The following is an 18,218-nucleotide window of genomic DNA, read 5'->3' as shown; positions in this document are numbered from 1 at the left end:
ATTAGGAGGTGACTCTTCCATATGCGCCTCTTCCTTTCATCATGCATATATTTATTGGAGATAGTATCATTTGGAAAAGACGTGAATTGAAGAATATAAAATATATCATGTCCTTGTGGAACACTTTGTTTTGGAGCTTTATTTCCTTTGACAATCATTGGTACAAGTGCCATAAAAACAGTCAGAGATGACAACATTCTTGAAGCATATTTGTATTGATATAATAGAATGACTTGATAAAGATATACAGTCAGAATGATTAAGTTAATGACCATATGCACAACAATTTAGTCGATGACATCACAAGATAATCCCTAGATTTGACATCCAGGCATAAAAAGTTATGGTCAACATCTGATCACCGATAACAAAGGAAGGATCAGCAGTGAGGTCAATTAGAAGTTACATGCATCAGATAATGGTTCAGTAGTAGGACTATATTCAAATAGCAACAAACACCACAACACCTACATGGCAGAGTTGAAGTCGAAGGGATCCCTGACAAGCAGTGAAAGAAAGAATCAGAGAAAAGATGGCAAAAAATGAATGACTTAAAAAAGGGTCATTAAAATGTGGTTGGGTTGTTCCCTTAAGGAGATTTTTCCCTAGGTAGCCTTGATGTCTTTGTTTTATCATTTTATGTTTTTTTGTCATTCTTGGTTCTTGGTACAAGAATTTAACAATAACTACACCAAGCTTTCGAGCTCAGATGGTCTCATGGAGCATTATTTCATGAAATACTCCCACTCCAATTTTCATAAACCAAATCATCTGATATATTGATACACTTGGAAAGATAAGGAAAAAATGGAATCTAGAACTTTAGGAGTGGACATGCTGAAATCCTTCCAAATCCATTATGTAGATCTAATTGCTTTGATATAATTTTCCTCCACAATATTTAGGAGCTGTTTGGAAAGAAAACGTAAAATGCAAAGCTGAAAATTGCATATTTTATCAGTTCATCTACTCAAAAACACCTATGAGAAAACCTAGGAGGCCTTTTTAATAAGATAACGAGGTATGAAGACTCACTAATAAATTTTATAGTGGTACCCCTTTCCCCATGAACTGAATCTTTCATCCTTTAATTTTCAAATAAGTCATTCTATTGTTTATGTCATCATCACAAACAGACAGAGTTTTCCATGTAGTTCAATAAGCATTGTATCATCTATAGTGCCCCGCCTAGAGATTTTTGGAACAAGGATAAATATAAGCCAAGATAATTTTTCTTTAAACAAGTATGGATGCACACAACATACAACATATGAGGATCACAAAGATTGCAATGGAAGACTAAACAAACATCCAAACATCAATGGATCTCCTAATGCCACTACTGACCAAAATGATGAACCATAGAAGGACTCAAATGATTTTGAATTTGAAAACATTTTAAATTCAAAATGAAATTCTAAGTTACTCGATAACATAGTAAAAGGTATCCAAAACACCTCTGAAAAACTTTTGGTCAAACCAAAAAGTGCCCGTTGTTTGCTCAGATAGGTTTTACCAAAACCCAGGTGATACTTTAATTCATCATTGTGCAATACTTTCTAGTATTATATGACCTTTCTAATGAAGGAGTGCAATACTTTCAAGGTTTGGATGACACTTCTAAAGAAGATATGTGATACTTCACAAATATCATAGAAATCTTCTCCAAAGGGTGTGCAATACTTTAAACTATCGCATGATAGAGTTTCTATGGGCATGCGATACTTTCCAGTATCACACAATTCTTCTTCTTTGGGCATGTGATACTTTAAAGTATCACTCAATCCTAATGCATGGTCACACAGGAAAAGAAAGAATGCACCAAGGTAAACAAGAGAAAGATAAAGAAGAAAAATTCTCCACACCAGGGAGTACTAGATCCACAGTTGAGGCAAAGACACTCGAACATAATATCTATAAGATGAAAACTGCATCTAACCATCTATCATAGTAGTGAAGGGAAAGAACTAAAAGCAACATCACAATGCATTGAAACAACATCACAATAAACTAAACAACCAAACTAAGTATGCGGTTCCTCCCAACCATAATTACATCATGAGACCTCGAAGGTCCTAGCCATCCCTATGTGCAACATCCCAAACTATCAACTAGATAGTCAGAGCTATCTTTTAAGTACATCACTACTAAAGCATAATAACATCATAAGAATTCATACGACATCTAACATGCTAAACCAAAAGCAATAGATACTCTAACTAAATAGATAACATCATAACATCATATGCTAAACATCATAACAAGGAATTGCATCAAGACTAACATCATCTAAACATGATATACAAGCATTCCAATGAAAGCATAAATCACAAGAAAGCATACTCTGGAACCCAAAGAACTAAGTGAAAACATCTAGCAATGGTCATACTAGGACAATCGACCATCTCTATACATTACTCCCCAGTAGTGGTGAGGGTAGCTACACCTTCCAACCACATGGAATCCATAAGTCCATTCTCGTTGTGCTAATGAATATAATGATCCAATTGCAAACACACATAAAGCAAACATCCATGGCTAGCACTCACGCCAGGTAGTATGATGACTGAAACCAAGATCAAGAAACAATGTATAAATTACAAGTCTTGGTTAGACACTCAGTGGGTTACTATGTATGGACTGACATCATGGAGAGTTTCTTGGCATTGACAAGCCCAAACTAGTATTGGTAGCTAAACTCTCGAAAGGGAAATGCACACTTTGGGTACCAACTCTTGCCAATAGAAGGTGCACAAACCCAACTTTTTAATTATCTTATATTTATTACCGCCCCAGTATTTTAATTTAGTTATCACTTAAATAAAACTTTCTCTGCCAACCAATGGGAAATAGTCACCAGGTTGCGAGATAGAAGCCCCTCCATGTGCTACCCTACCCTAGCCATGCTCATCAAATGATGAGTTCCCATAGGAATTCATATTCCCAACCCAACCCCAATGATCATAGCTCTGAAAGTACCATAGAAGATTGGGCCTCGTAAGTCATCCAAAAAATTTATGCACACGTACTCATGTGTGCACACCACCATCACGAAGATCATAACACAAGTACTGGATGAGAACACAAGCAAAATATCACTCAACCGAAATAGTATGGGAGGACAGATGCAACATGCATCCTAATGCAACATAAAAGTGCAACAAGGGTCTGATTGACATTCAATTAGATGATCCAAGTCCATGACCAACATCATGCCAAGAAAACTTGAGAAAATAGGGTGGCATGCAAAATGACGTAAAAACCCCAAAAACTACAAAACTTTGAAATTAAAACCCAATTGGTCTTTGTCCACAAAAGCCTGAAAAATCTAATAAAATTTTGGTTTGGACACCTTATGCAAAAATAGTTAGCATAAAAATGTGAAACCCCAAACCCCCCATCCCAAAAATAGGGAAAATGTTCATACCCAACCAATTGAGTAGAACCAGTAAACAGGAATGGAGGGGAACACTAGTTCTTAGCCTCTAGAAAAATGACTACCAAAAACAAATACATAATCTAGGCTGAAACAAGAAAACAAGAGAGCCCTACCTAACAAAAAAAGGGGTTGAAATTGAAAACAATACAATAGAATAAACTACTCACTGAAACTGCCAGAAAGCATGACAAAGCAAGGTCTACTCGAGCCAAATCCAATGAGATTGACCTCACGAAGATCTCGTGCCCAAAACTCTCACAATGAATAGAAACATGATCCTCCAGAAGAGGATTCTCAAAAAAGATCTCAAATTTGTGTTTTGCAAAAGTAAGAAGTGAGAAAATAATTACCTTTTTTAATACTTATTCACTTTTCGAGTGAATAATTGATTAGGGAAAATAGCTAGTTAGACTAGTGAAACTTTGAATCGACCCAAACGAAATCAAGCTATTCCTAGAAATAGGAATTCATCTATAGAAAAGCTACCAAAAATTAAATTCAATAAAATTTAAAGCCTGAAAACCCAAAATCATGAAAAAATTTGTTAACAACTTTTTTGACAATTGGAACCTCTAAATGCATAGACATGCTCACTGGTCTAGTCACATAATGCAAACAAGTTTGGATTTAATAATCACTGAAAGGTTTAATTAAACAATTATAATAAGGATACATCAACAATACAAGGATGGCATTGGTAATAATGAACAATTGAATCACTATCTTGAGGTGCCACTACCAGGGATATAAATCCTACACACTATCAAGTACAATTGCATATAATAACATAGTCGAAGCAATAAATGCATTAAATAAATAATTCAACCATTTACACCACTCACATTCGCATAAAGCATAATGGAACAAGAATGAAGTAAATATCCATAACATGAAATCTATCACATAACAGAATCAAAGATATGTCCAAAATACTAGATAACCAGATATCCTCATAGACCTATTGTCATCACAAAATAACATCAACATGAAAATGTGATAAACTGAACATCATAGTAGTATGGAATCAATGGTACTAAAATCAAAGTATAACATCCAACCCTTAGGGCATCTCATATGCAGAAATAATAACAAGAGTATCAGGTATCTCTCGAATCAAAATATAACAAGGTTCAGACTGCAAACATGAGAGGCACTACATCCTCCCCCACTAGCATAGACTTAATCCTGGAAGCTAGCAAATAGATGGGGGTACAATCCTCCCAATTATGTAGCATCTTCCCAAGTCACAGAGGTCTCATCACTCGGTTCCCATTGGACCCTTACCTACTGGATGTCCTAACCTCACAAGGTTAGCCTTTGTTGTTGTAGAATACAAATGGGCTCCAAAGTAAGTTGCTCATCTACTACCTACAAAGCATCCCAATCAAGAACATGGGTCACATCAGAAATATAGTCTCAAAATAGAAACATGAAAGACATCGTGGATGCACGATTGGATAGGTGGTAATGCTAGTCAATAAGAAACAATACCAATCCTCTCAAGGATCTCAAATGGTTTGAAAAAATGTGGCGCCAACTTAGAGCCTTTCCCATAATGGATGGGGCTCTTCCTCGGCCACACTCTCAAAAACACCCTATCACCAACAAAAGTGACGATCCAACCTATGGGAATTTGCATATTTTTTTTGTATGCCTAAGTAGTAACCAAATGCTCCCTAATCCCTAATATGAACAACCTGCTACTCCATATCCTAAAGCATCTTTAGACCCAAAAGAACTCATTCCTCTAAATGACCCCAACTCAAAGGGGTACAACATGGTCTACTATACAAGGCCTAAAAAGGTGTCATGCCAAGAGAACTATGATACCCATTGTTATATGCAAACTCAAAAAGGTATAGATAATCTTCCCACTTCACTTATCTATCCATAACATACATGCAAAGCATGTCCTCTAGAACCTGATTCACTCTCAATCTGACCATCAGTCTCTAGGTTATAAGTTGAACTAAAATTGAGTTGCATGCCCAAAGCATGCTGGAGAGATGTCCACAATGTAGAAGTAAACACTAAATCTCTATTTAAAAGAATTCGACAAGAGATTTCATTCAAACGAACAATATCCTCCAAGAAAATATACACTACAAAAGAAGCTATGTAGAATTCTCTCATGGGTGAAAAATGTGCTACCTTGGACAACTTGTCCATTATCACCATGATACAATCATGTCTCTATAATGACATAGGAAACCCTATGATAAAGTCAATAGATATTGTATCCCACTTCCATTCTAGAATGGTACGCGGCTACAAAAGACCCACCAGATGCTGATGCTCTGGCTTCAATATCTGGCACTTGAGACATTGAGCCAAAAAATTAGCAACATCACGCCTCATCCTTGCCCAAAAGTACAATTGTTTAAGATTAGCATGCATATTCTTGACACTGGGATGTGCAAAATATGATGTATGATGTACTTCCAAAAAAACTAAGGTACAAAGATCACCTAACATGGATACATACATATGCCCCAAGTGTCACAATAGTCCATTGGACTCAAGCACATAACCTGAAAGCCTCCCCTCAAGGGTGCATCCAGACTCGATCTCCACCCTAACCTCTTGATAGCAAGTATTACTAGGAAAAGCCTCCATGATACAGCCTCACAAATCTACTCTGAATGACAACATTGATACCTTATGTCACCTTCTACTCAAGGCATCTGCAATGACATTCTCCTTCTCTTTAATATAATGACCATCAAATTCATACTCATAAAATAACTCCATCTAGTGACATTTTCGTGCATTCAAGTTTGGTTGAGTAAAGACATACTACAAGCTCCTATTATAGCTATGCAACTCAAACACCTATGTCCTAAAAGGAAATGCCTCCAATGAACTAGAGCATGCACAACTATTGCAAGTTATAAATCATGAGTAGGGTAGTTAAGCTCATGGTCCTTGACTTTTCTAGACTCATAAGCAATCACTCGACCATCCTACATCAACATTGCACCCACATCTTCTAACGAAGTATCTATGCAAACCATGAAATCACCTATATGATTAGGCACTACAAGGACTAGTGCACTAATCAAACACTCCTTAAGTGCATTAAATTTGCCTCACACTATTTTGACCAAACATTCTCCTTCCCATTCCACTGAAGAGAAGTGATGGGATGAGCCATTCATGAGAAATCCTTCACAAAGCGATAGTAGTAACCTGCCAATCCCATGAAACTACAAACTTTTGAGACATTAGTGGGTACCATCCAATCCATGATAGCATGAATTTTCTTCAAATCTATGACAATTCCATCACTAGTAATGATATGCCCCAAATACTTGACCTCTGACTAGAAGAATCCACATTTACTCAAGTTGTCATATAACTAATGATCTCTCAAGCACTGTAATACTTGATGTAAATGGACTTCATGCTCCTCCACACTCTTCAAATAGATCAATATTTCATCCAAGAATATAATGACACATTGATCAAGGTAAGTGCAAAATACTCCATTCATCAACTCATAAATACTGATGATACATTGGTTAACCACCCAAGGTACAACTATGAATTCATAATGCCCACAGAGTAAGTGCACCAAGTTGTGGTGCAAAAAGGTGACACATTTTTTTTCTAATTTGTAATAGAGCGTGCATGCTATAGTGCACACATGCTATGGCTTGGGTAACCCAAGCCATAGTGCATAGTACTATAGCGCATACACACTTTATAAAAAACCAAAATATTATAAATGGGCTGCATACCCACAACCCATTCATTTCTCCTCTATTTTCCAGTTTTCCCTCCTCATAGCATGTACGTGGATTAAGAGAATACAAGATTTTTTCCACCTGCCTTGCCAATATGCCTCCTCGCTGTCAAAGTTTGAGATCACAAGCATGCCATATGTTATCTAACTTTCTTTTTGCATTGTTTTATATGTTTTTAATATTGTTTTGTAGGGTTTTTTCAATTTTTCTTTAAATTTGTTTATTTATTTAGATTTCAACTAATTTCTTGTCAAGAAATGTGAATAATGAACCGGCAAATCCCCAAGAAGGTCAAAATCAAAACCCTCAACAAGATCCAAACCAAAACCCTCAAGAAGATCAAAACTGAAACCCTCCATAACAAGAACAACAAATTCCACAACCTAAACCAATTGTAAGACCTCCTCCTAGCATACAAGAAAACATTTTAAATGAAATAGAAAGAGGCAAAACCAAATTAGAAGCACTCATTGGTAGGTTGAAAGCTTGTGGACGAACCAATCCAATGAAAGCTCAATTGGCATCCTCCCATGAGTCCATTAAGACCCACATAGCTTCTGTTAGTGGTCAATTAAATGTTTAGTAGGTTAAGAGGGATGAACAAAAAAGATATTATGCAAATAAATTATCATATCAAGATGTTAAAAAATATATATACCAAAAGGTAGGATTTGTGCATTATTTAGAAAGCTTGGTGACAAGATACTATTATAGAGGGTACTAAACGATTTGCCATCCATTGGTGCATACACGATGGTATTAGAAATAATTATTGGGATAGATGGTGGATGGTTTTTTATGCTCCTTGCAATAATCACAAGCTCTCAATGTATTTCTTAAGGAAATTATATTGTGAGTTTTTCCTTGAGGAGATCCCCAATTATTTTGATATATTAGACTCTCAAGGTAGAGGTGGGGGGTCATCATTTGAGAGGCTAGGGGCACATTGTAACCCTAATGTAGTTAGGGCACCTATGGTTAAGCCAGAGGGTGAGCATGTGACTATTCCTTCAGTTGTGAAGGAACATGTAGAGGCCATCACTCTAGGGACTATTAGTTCTTTGACACAAACCCTCATTCATTGAATGATTCCATTAGTTGAGGAGGAGCCTTCTACACATCACAGTCACATGTGCACATCATATAGATCCTTATGCACATTTGGCAGTAATGTTGGGGATGGTACGGATGATGGGCTAGTGACTGATCAGTTCCTGAATGAGACATTTGGAATTGACACACAGGTAAATTGCAATTATAAAAGACTAATTTGATCACATTTCATATGTATATTGAATGAATAATTAATTAGCATGTGTTGACATTGTTCAAAATTCAGGTTTAGAGTGTTGGCAGCCCTAGTAGTGATCCCCTAGCCTCATTTTTTTTCCTGTCGATGAGTCCAGATGTATGCATCGATTTAATAATTTAAATGAATACATATATTTATTAAGTAATCATATGAAGGATTGGAAAAAAAAATTATGCATGTGCATTAAATCTCTACAATACCATCGACATTCACTACAGACTCCAACCTAGATGTGACATGAGCTTCGTAGAGGTACATTTGTTTCATGTTAATTTAATTCATTTGATTATATTTGTTTCATGTTTCATGTTTCATGTTTCATGTTACATTTAATGTGTATTGTATGACATGCAACTCTTGACATCTGAGACTCCTCATCTTTGGCAGTTCGTCGATTGTGGAATGGTTGTAGCTATGGCTAGTTCATAGCCATTGACTAAGGTATGAAAGAATTTTTTTGGTTTTAGTTGTTTATAATAGTTAGTATAAAAATTTATAATGTTATTTATAAGTGATTATATTGATTCAATTTTTGTAGGGTCTTGTCACACCTGATCATCCACGAGCCTTTGAGGTGGACTTGTAGAGTGACTATATGATGATGGTAAGAAAATAATTAATTTTGTGTGTACATATATTTGATTTCAATGTATAATAATTATTGATTCATATCTTTTTTTTTTTGTATCAGCTTGAGTTAGAGAAGAGTCTCAATAAGAGGATGAGTGAGCATGTGAGGAAGACCCCATCATTGCCACCATCTCCCTCCACATGATGACTGAAGACCTCTAGAGATTTGTTTCCTTCCCCTCATGGGAAGGAGAAAATATAGTTTATAGACATACATGTATAGGCATCAGTAGACATATATGTTGAATTTTATGTCAGTGGACATATTCGATATACATTTGATGTATATATGACATTTTATATTTGATATATGACATTTATTTGATGCATGACATTATTAGACTTATAAAATTATTGGTTAATATATGATATGTTTGTTCATGTATGACATTATTGGTTATCTAATGTAGAGCCCTCCATTATCACCTTAAGTAGGCTAACTCAACTCGAGGATTCAACAAGAAACTTGGAATCAACTCAAGAAATTAGTCCTACTCAAAGGTCAAACGGAGTTCTCTAACTTTGTAAATCACTCCCACAACCATACCAATCAAGTTCACCTTCCCACTTCCTTATTCCAAACTCTCAAGTAGTAATACCATTCTAGGCCACCTAGTGTACCTAGTGCCTCCAACATACCAAAACTCAATCCAGACTTCATACACTAAGCTTAACACCTTAGACCATCTTAACATAGTATATTTTCCATGTTACAACTACCCATAAACTTCCATTCTCTCATCTTTCATCATTCTTCTATTACAACCTTTCTAGATCTGCCTAGTAGCCCTTCTCAACCTAAAATCAACATTTAATTCCCAAACAGCCTATCAATGTTTTAACACTTTTAGATACCCTTTTTGAAGTTATTGAATTGTTAACAACCTCAAGTTCCCACCATGTGACTGGTGAACACTTTCATCACCCACTACCTCTTCAATTAGGCCTAATTAGGCCTTGCCTAATAAAGAAACTCCTATATCCCTTTACTTCCAGGACTTCTCAACCGAAAAAATCTCTCTAGATCTTTTTAAGACTTAGTATTATCAAACTTCCAAGGTCCCACCACTCATCAAACTCATTTCCAAACTCATTTCCTAACAAACCCTTGTTTCTAGGGTCATTAACTGAGGGTTTTAGAGAACACACTCTTCCCTATAATACACTACCTCAACACTGGTTCTATCACCAGAAAATTCACCCCAATAGATCATTTGAACCATCATTTACCTTCTCCATCCATTAGTTCATTCCCAGCTATGACTGGTGTGGGACAAGTTTCCATTAATCAGTAATTTCCCACCATTTTTGGTGCTTCAAACACTTATTCTTCAATCCTTGCACATGTTCACTATATCAAAAGGATTTATTTTACATTTGACTCACCACACCAATCATAAAAGACACATTGGTGGGTGAGTCAAAGCATTTTATGAAAACCTTGCAGTAATGACTATGTACAATCACAATATAGACACAGTCACGTTTAACAGTGAATCCCTTAGTCTTGTCACCAACTAAAAAAAATCAAAGAATTACAATAACTTGTATATGAAACAAAAATAATAATGTTCACATTGAGATCTACTCAATATCACATTGCCAAGTAATTTGCAATCTATTTATGTTGATTGTACCCTGGTGAAGACCTTCAAAATTGCAGAGAGTTAAGTTTTATTGCTCATAAACTTTTTTTTTAGTCTCATACATTATGAATCATATTCCTCTCCACACCACCCCATGGATTCCATCCAAAACGGACATAAAAATCCAAAATTAATTGAGAATAACCACTTACTACTTCTAACTGCCCCCAACAGTCATAACTAACTATTCACTAACAAAACATATGAAAAAGTTATCAAACTGACAACTCAACATTTCTAAACTAGTCTAAAGACTCTAAAAAGGTTTTAAAGACAACCTTTACTAACTTCTTACTTCTACTCCATAATCCCATCCTTTAGCCATTTGTGGCTACATTGACAATATTTTGTCCATTGTGCAATTTACATCTTTTTGTGCAACATTTATGCATATTTTTTATATTAACCTTGAATGACCTATTACTCCTCCATACTATGAATTTGATGAACCAAATACATTACATTTGACTATTAGATTAAAATTAAATGACTTTTAACTCCTTAAACCTCACTTGTGCCATTTTGGCCTAAGTTTGCCCATTCTTGGCAATGCATTACAAATTTGACAATTTCATGCTTCCCTTATATTTTGATGGCTTCAATAGCCATGGTTTATCATCAAATAAATTTACATACCTTCATTATCCATTTATTTCCTTTGGTACCTTTATGGTCTCCTTCATAATTCCTTGTGTACCTTGTAGTTTCATGTGTCCACTTGGTGCCCCTACACCATTATCATAATATATTATATGTTCCTTCATGTATGACATTATTGGTTAACATAATATATTATATGTTTGTTCATGTATGAAATTATTGGTTATCATAATATATTATATTTTCATTCACGTATGACATTATTGGTTATCATAATATATTATGAGGTTGCACGGGTACTTGTACCCACACCCCTGGTACTCGTACCCACATACCCAAGTATCGGGTACTCAGTGGAGAGCATCATAGCTAGGGACCTTGATTAAGATTTTGGATTTTTTTTTTGGTTTTTTGTTTGTGTATCAACTCATTTCTTATCAAGCTTAATTCAATAACTAATTAGTTCAAAACTTTGATAGAATATTGATTAACAATAAACTTTATCACTATTTAAGCATAAGTTTATCATTTCCAATATGCCATTGTCATATGATTTATGATCTTGTTCATGTTTAAAGTTTTCATTCTCTATTTTTTTTATCAAGATTAATTCAATACATAATCAGTTTAAAATTTTGATACAATATTGATCAGCAATAAACTTTATCAGTGTTAAAGCCAGAAATTTATCATTTGCAATATGTCATTGTCATATGATTTATGATCTTCTTGTTCATGTTTAAAGCATGTCTTCTATGTTATGCATCTAAAAATATATCATAAATTATTATTACAAACATATAACAAATCTAAAACTAAAAACAATACATTACATTTGCAAATTTTATCACTGTTCTTGATTTGAAAAATCATCATCATGACTCATAAATTTAGGGTTTCTATAAATATAAAAGTATAATTAAAAATAAAGTTTGACATACCCAAGTAACCCCATCCCCTATTATAAAAAATAGTTTTACCCATACTTGTACCCATACACATAACCTAAGTACCCCAAGTACCCCCATCCCCGTACAACCTTGTATATTATATGTGGATCTTGGTGTTTTCTGTACAACTATGTGGTCTATAGGATCTCTTGCTACTTAGAGTATCCAATGACTTTCCCCAACCTCCTCAAATGGAAGCTTTATGTGTAGTAATTTTTAATGAATATGGGATCTAGGACATTGCAGTTGTCAAATAGAAGTTTTATGTTTTATGAGGACCCTTTAATGCATCTAGCTAATTTTATTTTCAGCACCACCCACTGAGAAAATTATTGTGCACCCACTTGCATGGGAATAGTGCTTAGTTTAGGTTTCTTAATCTCTCCACACAACATTCAAGCCTCGTGCAATAATTTTTCAATTTTTTGCAACCAAAGTCATCAGTTAAATTCTATCTCAAAAACATTACTACACCAAAGTTACTATATGGGGAAAAACTCTTCAAACATTTGAGTAGATGTTGCAAATTTTTTGTACCCCTATTTTATTTGGGGTCAAGGATAGTGCCTAGAGGACATGCACATTGAGTGGACTAAATGCTAGCATAAGCATAATTATGAATGATAGAGGTTGAGAACCATACTAGGTTGGAGAAGATGAGGGGAAAACAAATAACATAATAAGTTAGATGTTAAACTTTAACTACAATGCATAGTATTATTATCCAAGAGGTACAATTTGAGATGTTTTACATATTGGTGCCTAATCTATTCACCTAGTCTACCACTAAGCTAGCTCCTAGAGAATGGTAGGGCCAGATATGTCACTGCAGTTATTTGTAGTTAGCAAATATGTCAAGATAAGTGCCACTGGATGTGTGTGGAAAGTTTTTAGAAGACTTACATTATCGTGTTTCTCTGATGTGTTTTTTAGGTGATGACTATGTTGTTGATAGAGCAACAGAGGGCTTATCTTAGTATAGATAGAGTTATGTATCCCTAAGTCCCCCAAACCCTTGAGAAGCATTAATACTCATTGTGTCCAATTTTGGAATGTGGAGATTTTTGAGCAATTTGCACTTTTTTCTACCCCTGTCCTTTGGAAGGAATTTTTTGTGCTTCCATCATTAGGAAGAGGGTGTCTCTTGTTGGCAAACTTAGATGTTGATTGTTGATGATCTGGTTATTATTGGCTGGGGTTGGCACATAGAGGATTGAGTTCAATTGAAAATAGAGCCTTTGTAACATTGTAGATTTCAACAGAGGTGGCTAGTAATGGCATGAGAGTTTTGAATTGAAAACAAGGTACATAACAAGCTAGGTAGGAAGATTGAGCTCAAACTTACTTGGTGATGTTATAGGGCTCACAATACAATGGATAAGCTTGCGGTGCTGCCTATACTTGGTAGTTATGTTCTACATAATGGTTTGGATATATTGTTGTATTTGTTTAATTTGTGTGATGAATTCAATAGCTTTGTCAGCTTTGTCTTAAGATAGAGTAATTGATGGTAAGGATAGTAGCACAAGATAAGCCCTATCATTGAATTATAGAAGTTGAAATTGGAGTAACATGGAAAGGGTTGTGGTCATAGTTGTGCTTAATGAAAAGTAGGCTTCCATCCCATGTGTGCTTCTTGAAGTAGTACATTTGAAGAAGGTGCAATATTAATCCTTTTACCAAAGGAAGTAGATCAACTTTGTGCCCGTCAATGACCAAATTGCCATGTAGGGGTGTCTCAAAATCACAGTGGATTGATTAGAGATGATGGTACTTTGATTTTGTTAGCAACTCAACAACATAAGTTTCACAAGTCCATATTCATTGGTAAAAACTATAGTTGTTGTTCTCTTATCTAACAAAATTTGCAAGCTATGAGCATTTAGTATTGGCCATGTTACATCTCCATAGCACAAGATCTATTTGCTCCATGATGAATAGCTATTGTTGAATCACTGCTGATTTTTGCCATAATTTACCCACCAATCCATTATGTCAATATACACTGAGAAGGGAAAGGCAATGTTTGATAAAAGATGCTGGTTGATCATCATTTCTATGATTGGGACTTTGTTTTGTTCTTCCATTGTTCCCATTCTATCTACTTAGTATATAATTCCCTCCATGTTTTGCATGTGTGTTTACATATTGTTCCAAATCTGTTGCCATCCTCTTTTCTATTTTGACCTAATTTCACACCATGTTTGCAAGCTTCCATTATTCAAATAGTTGTTTACATTTGTAGTTTGGCTCTGATACCATGTTAAATTTGAAAGATTTGGCTTGGCATGCCTGAGAATGTTTGAGTGCTCAACATGATGAGATGAGGTTGGGGATAGAGTTTACCCAGCCGCTTGAAGATAACAAAATAGACAATTCAATCCCAAGACAAAAGGTGAGAGAGATTTGGTAGTTGGCAACTTTGTACTGGCCAACACTACAAGTTTCAGCATCACCCAAGATGGCATCGTAAGATAAAAATGGAGTATGATCTCTAAAAAGTGAGAGAGGTTACTATAGGTATCCACAACACGGTCCTAAAGGAACTAGAATTGCATCCATACCTCACATGAGCTCCAAGATATGTCCCATCAAAGATCGATGCCCTATGGCATTTAGTGACCCTTAGGGACATTTTGGTTTGGCGTGCTTGAGAATGTTTGAGCACTCAACGAGATGGGATGAGGTTAGGGATAGGGTTTACTCAGCCACCAAAACTTAATGGAATAGATAGTTTGATCCTACAACAAAGGTGAGAGAGATTTGGCAGTTGGCAACTTTGTACTGGCCAACACTACAGGTTTCAACATCACCCGAGATGGTATCGCAAAATCAAAATGGAGTATGATCTCCAAAAAGTGAGATAGTTTATTGTAGGTCTTCACAACATGGTCCTATAGGAACTAGAATTGCATCCATACCTCACATGAGCTCCAAGATATGGCCCATCAAAGATCATTGCACTATGGCATTTAGTAACCCTTATGGATGTTTCAGTTCGGCATGCCCGAGAATGTTCAAGTGCTCAACAAGATAGGATGAGGTTTGGGATAGGGTTTACCTAGCCACCTAAAGCTAACAAAATAGATACTTTGATCCCATGACAAAAGGTGAGAGAGATTTGGCAATTGGCAACATTATAATGGCCAACATTACAAGTTTCAGCATCACCCAAGATGGAATTGTAAAATCAAAACAGAGTAAGATCTCCAAAAAGAAAGAGAGGTTATTGTAGGTCTTGTCAACATGGTCCTACAGGAACTAGAATTGCATCCATTCCTTGCATGAGCTCCAAGATATGCCCCGTCAAAGTTTTCTAACCTATGGCATTTAATGACCCTTAGGGATGTTTTGGTTCGACATGCTTGAGAATGTTCAAGTGCACAACGAGATGGGATAAGGTTGGGGATAGGGTTTACCCAGCCACCTAGAGCTAATGGAATAGACAATTCAATCCCATGATGAAAGGTAAGAGAGATTTGGTAGTTGGCAACTTTGTACTGGCCAACACTGCAAGTTTTAGCATCACTCGAGATGGCATCGCAAAATCAAAATGGAGTAAAATCTCCAAAAAGTGAGAGAGGTTACTATAGGTCTCCACAACAAAGTCCTATAGGAACTAGAATCACATCCATACCTTGCACAAGCTCTGAGATATGCCTCGTCAAAGATTGTTGCGCTATGGCATTTAGTGACCCTTAGGGATGTTTCAGTTCAGTGTGTTCAAGAATGTTTGATCACTCAAAGGGATAGGATGAAGTTGGGGATAGGGTTTACCTAGCCACTTAGACCTAAAAAAAAATATAGTTCAATCCCATGAGCCTTTTCCCACTAAGCTGCAAATTTGAGCAACTTTTACAACTTTCCACAATGCAACTTTGCAGAAAAATTGTAATTTTTACATTTTTCACTTGATTCCAATTCTACAACTTGAAAAAGATTTTGGCACACTAAAATAACTTATTTCTAAATGCTCAACCCTTCACCAATTCCCAAACTCCTGCAAAGTTGTCAGCATTTTTGCAACTTTGCTTTGACAACTTTTGTAATTTTTTGCAATTTTTGACATCTTAACTCCTAGATGCCTAATGACCCTAAGGACCTTTATAACCTTTTAAAAAATATAAAAATAATTTTTTCCTTGAAAAATTACCTATATTGCTCATTGTTATGTCTAAAAAGTGGCCCATAGTGTAACAGTAGAGACTTAGTCTAAAATAACCATACCTCATCTTTTGATATGTTATAGAGAAGTGAAATAGGTATCCTAATCTTCAATTTATTTTCTTGATGTTATGGAAAATGTGGAGAAAAATGAAAGAGGACAAAATTTTATGCTAGTGTTTGTATTGGAATTATCATTGTTTCCTTAGCTAGTGTTTTTCATGAGTTAGAGTATAATAATCTATATTTTGTTATGATTCAGTTTAATATTTTAGTCTTCTTGTTGATTAGTGTTGAAAATGATTTGAGATTTGAGTTAGTGATGATACGAAGGCTCTAAATGGTATTCATGTTTCTTTTTGGTGTTCTTAAATTATGTTAATAGTTCACATTGATTGAGAAGACCAAATTTTTATTTATTTAGTAGTTTTTTGGTGTTTCTTTATTTAGGGTCTAACTGATTTAATGAAACAATAAGTTTTGATTATTGGTGCTATTTTGGTGATACCATTGCATTCTTTTGGTTATTCATTTGGGTCCTATCCAAGTCTTGGATGACTTGATTTGGATAACATTACTAATTAAACATAATATTTATATCTTTTATCATAATAGGCATTAGCCAACCTTGTTTATGTTTAATCTTTGTAACATGTATATATGAGATAAAATTTCTATAATTGAGAGTATTTTAAATATGCAAAGGATGTGCAAATGAAATATATTGTATGCATTTTGTGAATAAGTAGAAGTTGTGCTTCATTGGATTTGTCTTGGTATTTGAGATGTTTATCTTTTTTGTTGTAGTGGAAATTATGTCCACTCTCTTGTATTCAAGATTATATCAACGAACCCAACTAAAGGCAACTTCCTCAACCATGCTCATGAGTTCATCATCTCATTGTCTCAATCCAATCTATTCAAACTCCAATACTCTCATGTGTTACCTAGTGCACCTAGTGTACCTAGTGCCTTCAATATACCAAATATCCAATCAAGCTTCCCAAACCAACCCTAACACCTTGGATAACTTTTTCAAGGCTTATCTACCATGATTCAACTCTTAACCATGGTTCAAATCACCTAACCTTCTTTATTTTTATGATTTAATAAGGATCTCCCTATGACCCATCCACCTTGTAATGGACACAAGACCCCATGGTGCAACTATAAGCCTTGGGCATCAATTGGTCCAATAAGTGGATTTTTGGTTTATTTTATATTTTCTAGGTATGTCTATGTGTTTATAACATTAATAAGATTCATAGGAGTGATTAAGGTCCATTTTCAAACATTCTTGCAATAAAACTTGTCATAAGCACAAAATTGCTAAAAAGTTGCTTAGCAACTTTTGCATTTTTGTTGACAAATTTTTGAAATGTAACTTCCAATAGTTCAAAACTATCAAAGGGTGGTTAAAGCTATTGGAAACAACCTATTTAGTCTTAGATCATTCAAGGATGGTGAGCGTGTGAAGATTCAATTGTATTTTGCTCCCAAAATCAATAAAATTTGATGATTTCTTGTGCAATTTACTAGTTTTTTCCGTACAGTATGAAATATAAGGTGTACAACATGACCTTTGGACTCTGCAAGTTTAAGCTATATTTTTGGAAGATTTTGGTGTTGTTTTGGAGTTTTCATCATTTACCTTGCAAAAGTTATCAAATTTTTAGTGTGTTGGTTTGTGAAACCCTTAATTTCAAGGTTTGGTCATAAAATTGACCCTAA

This window comes from Cupressus sempervirens, chromosome 7 (assembly GCF_028749045.1).
Source record: "Cupressus sempervirens isolate cs-2001-9-10 chromosome 7, ASM2874904v1, whole genome shotgun sequence".
Taxonomy (NCBI): Eukaryota; Viridiplantae; Streptophyta; class Pinopsida; order Cupressales; family Cupressaceae; genus Cupressus; species Cupressus sempervirens.
This window is presented reverse-complemented; position numbering follows the sequence as displayed.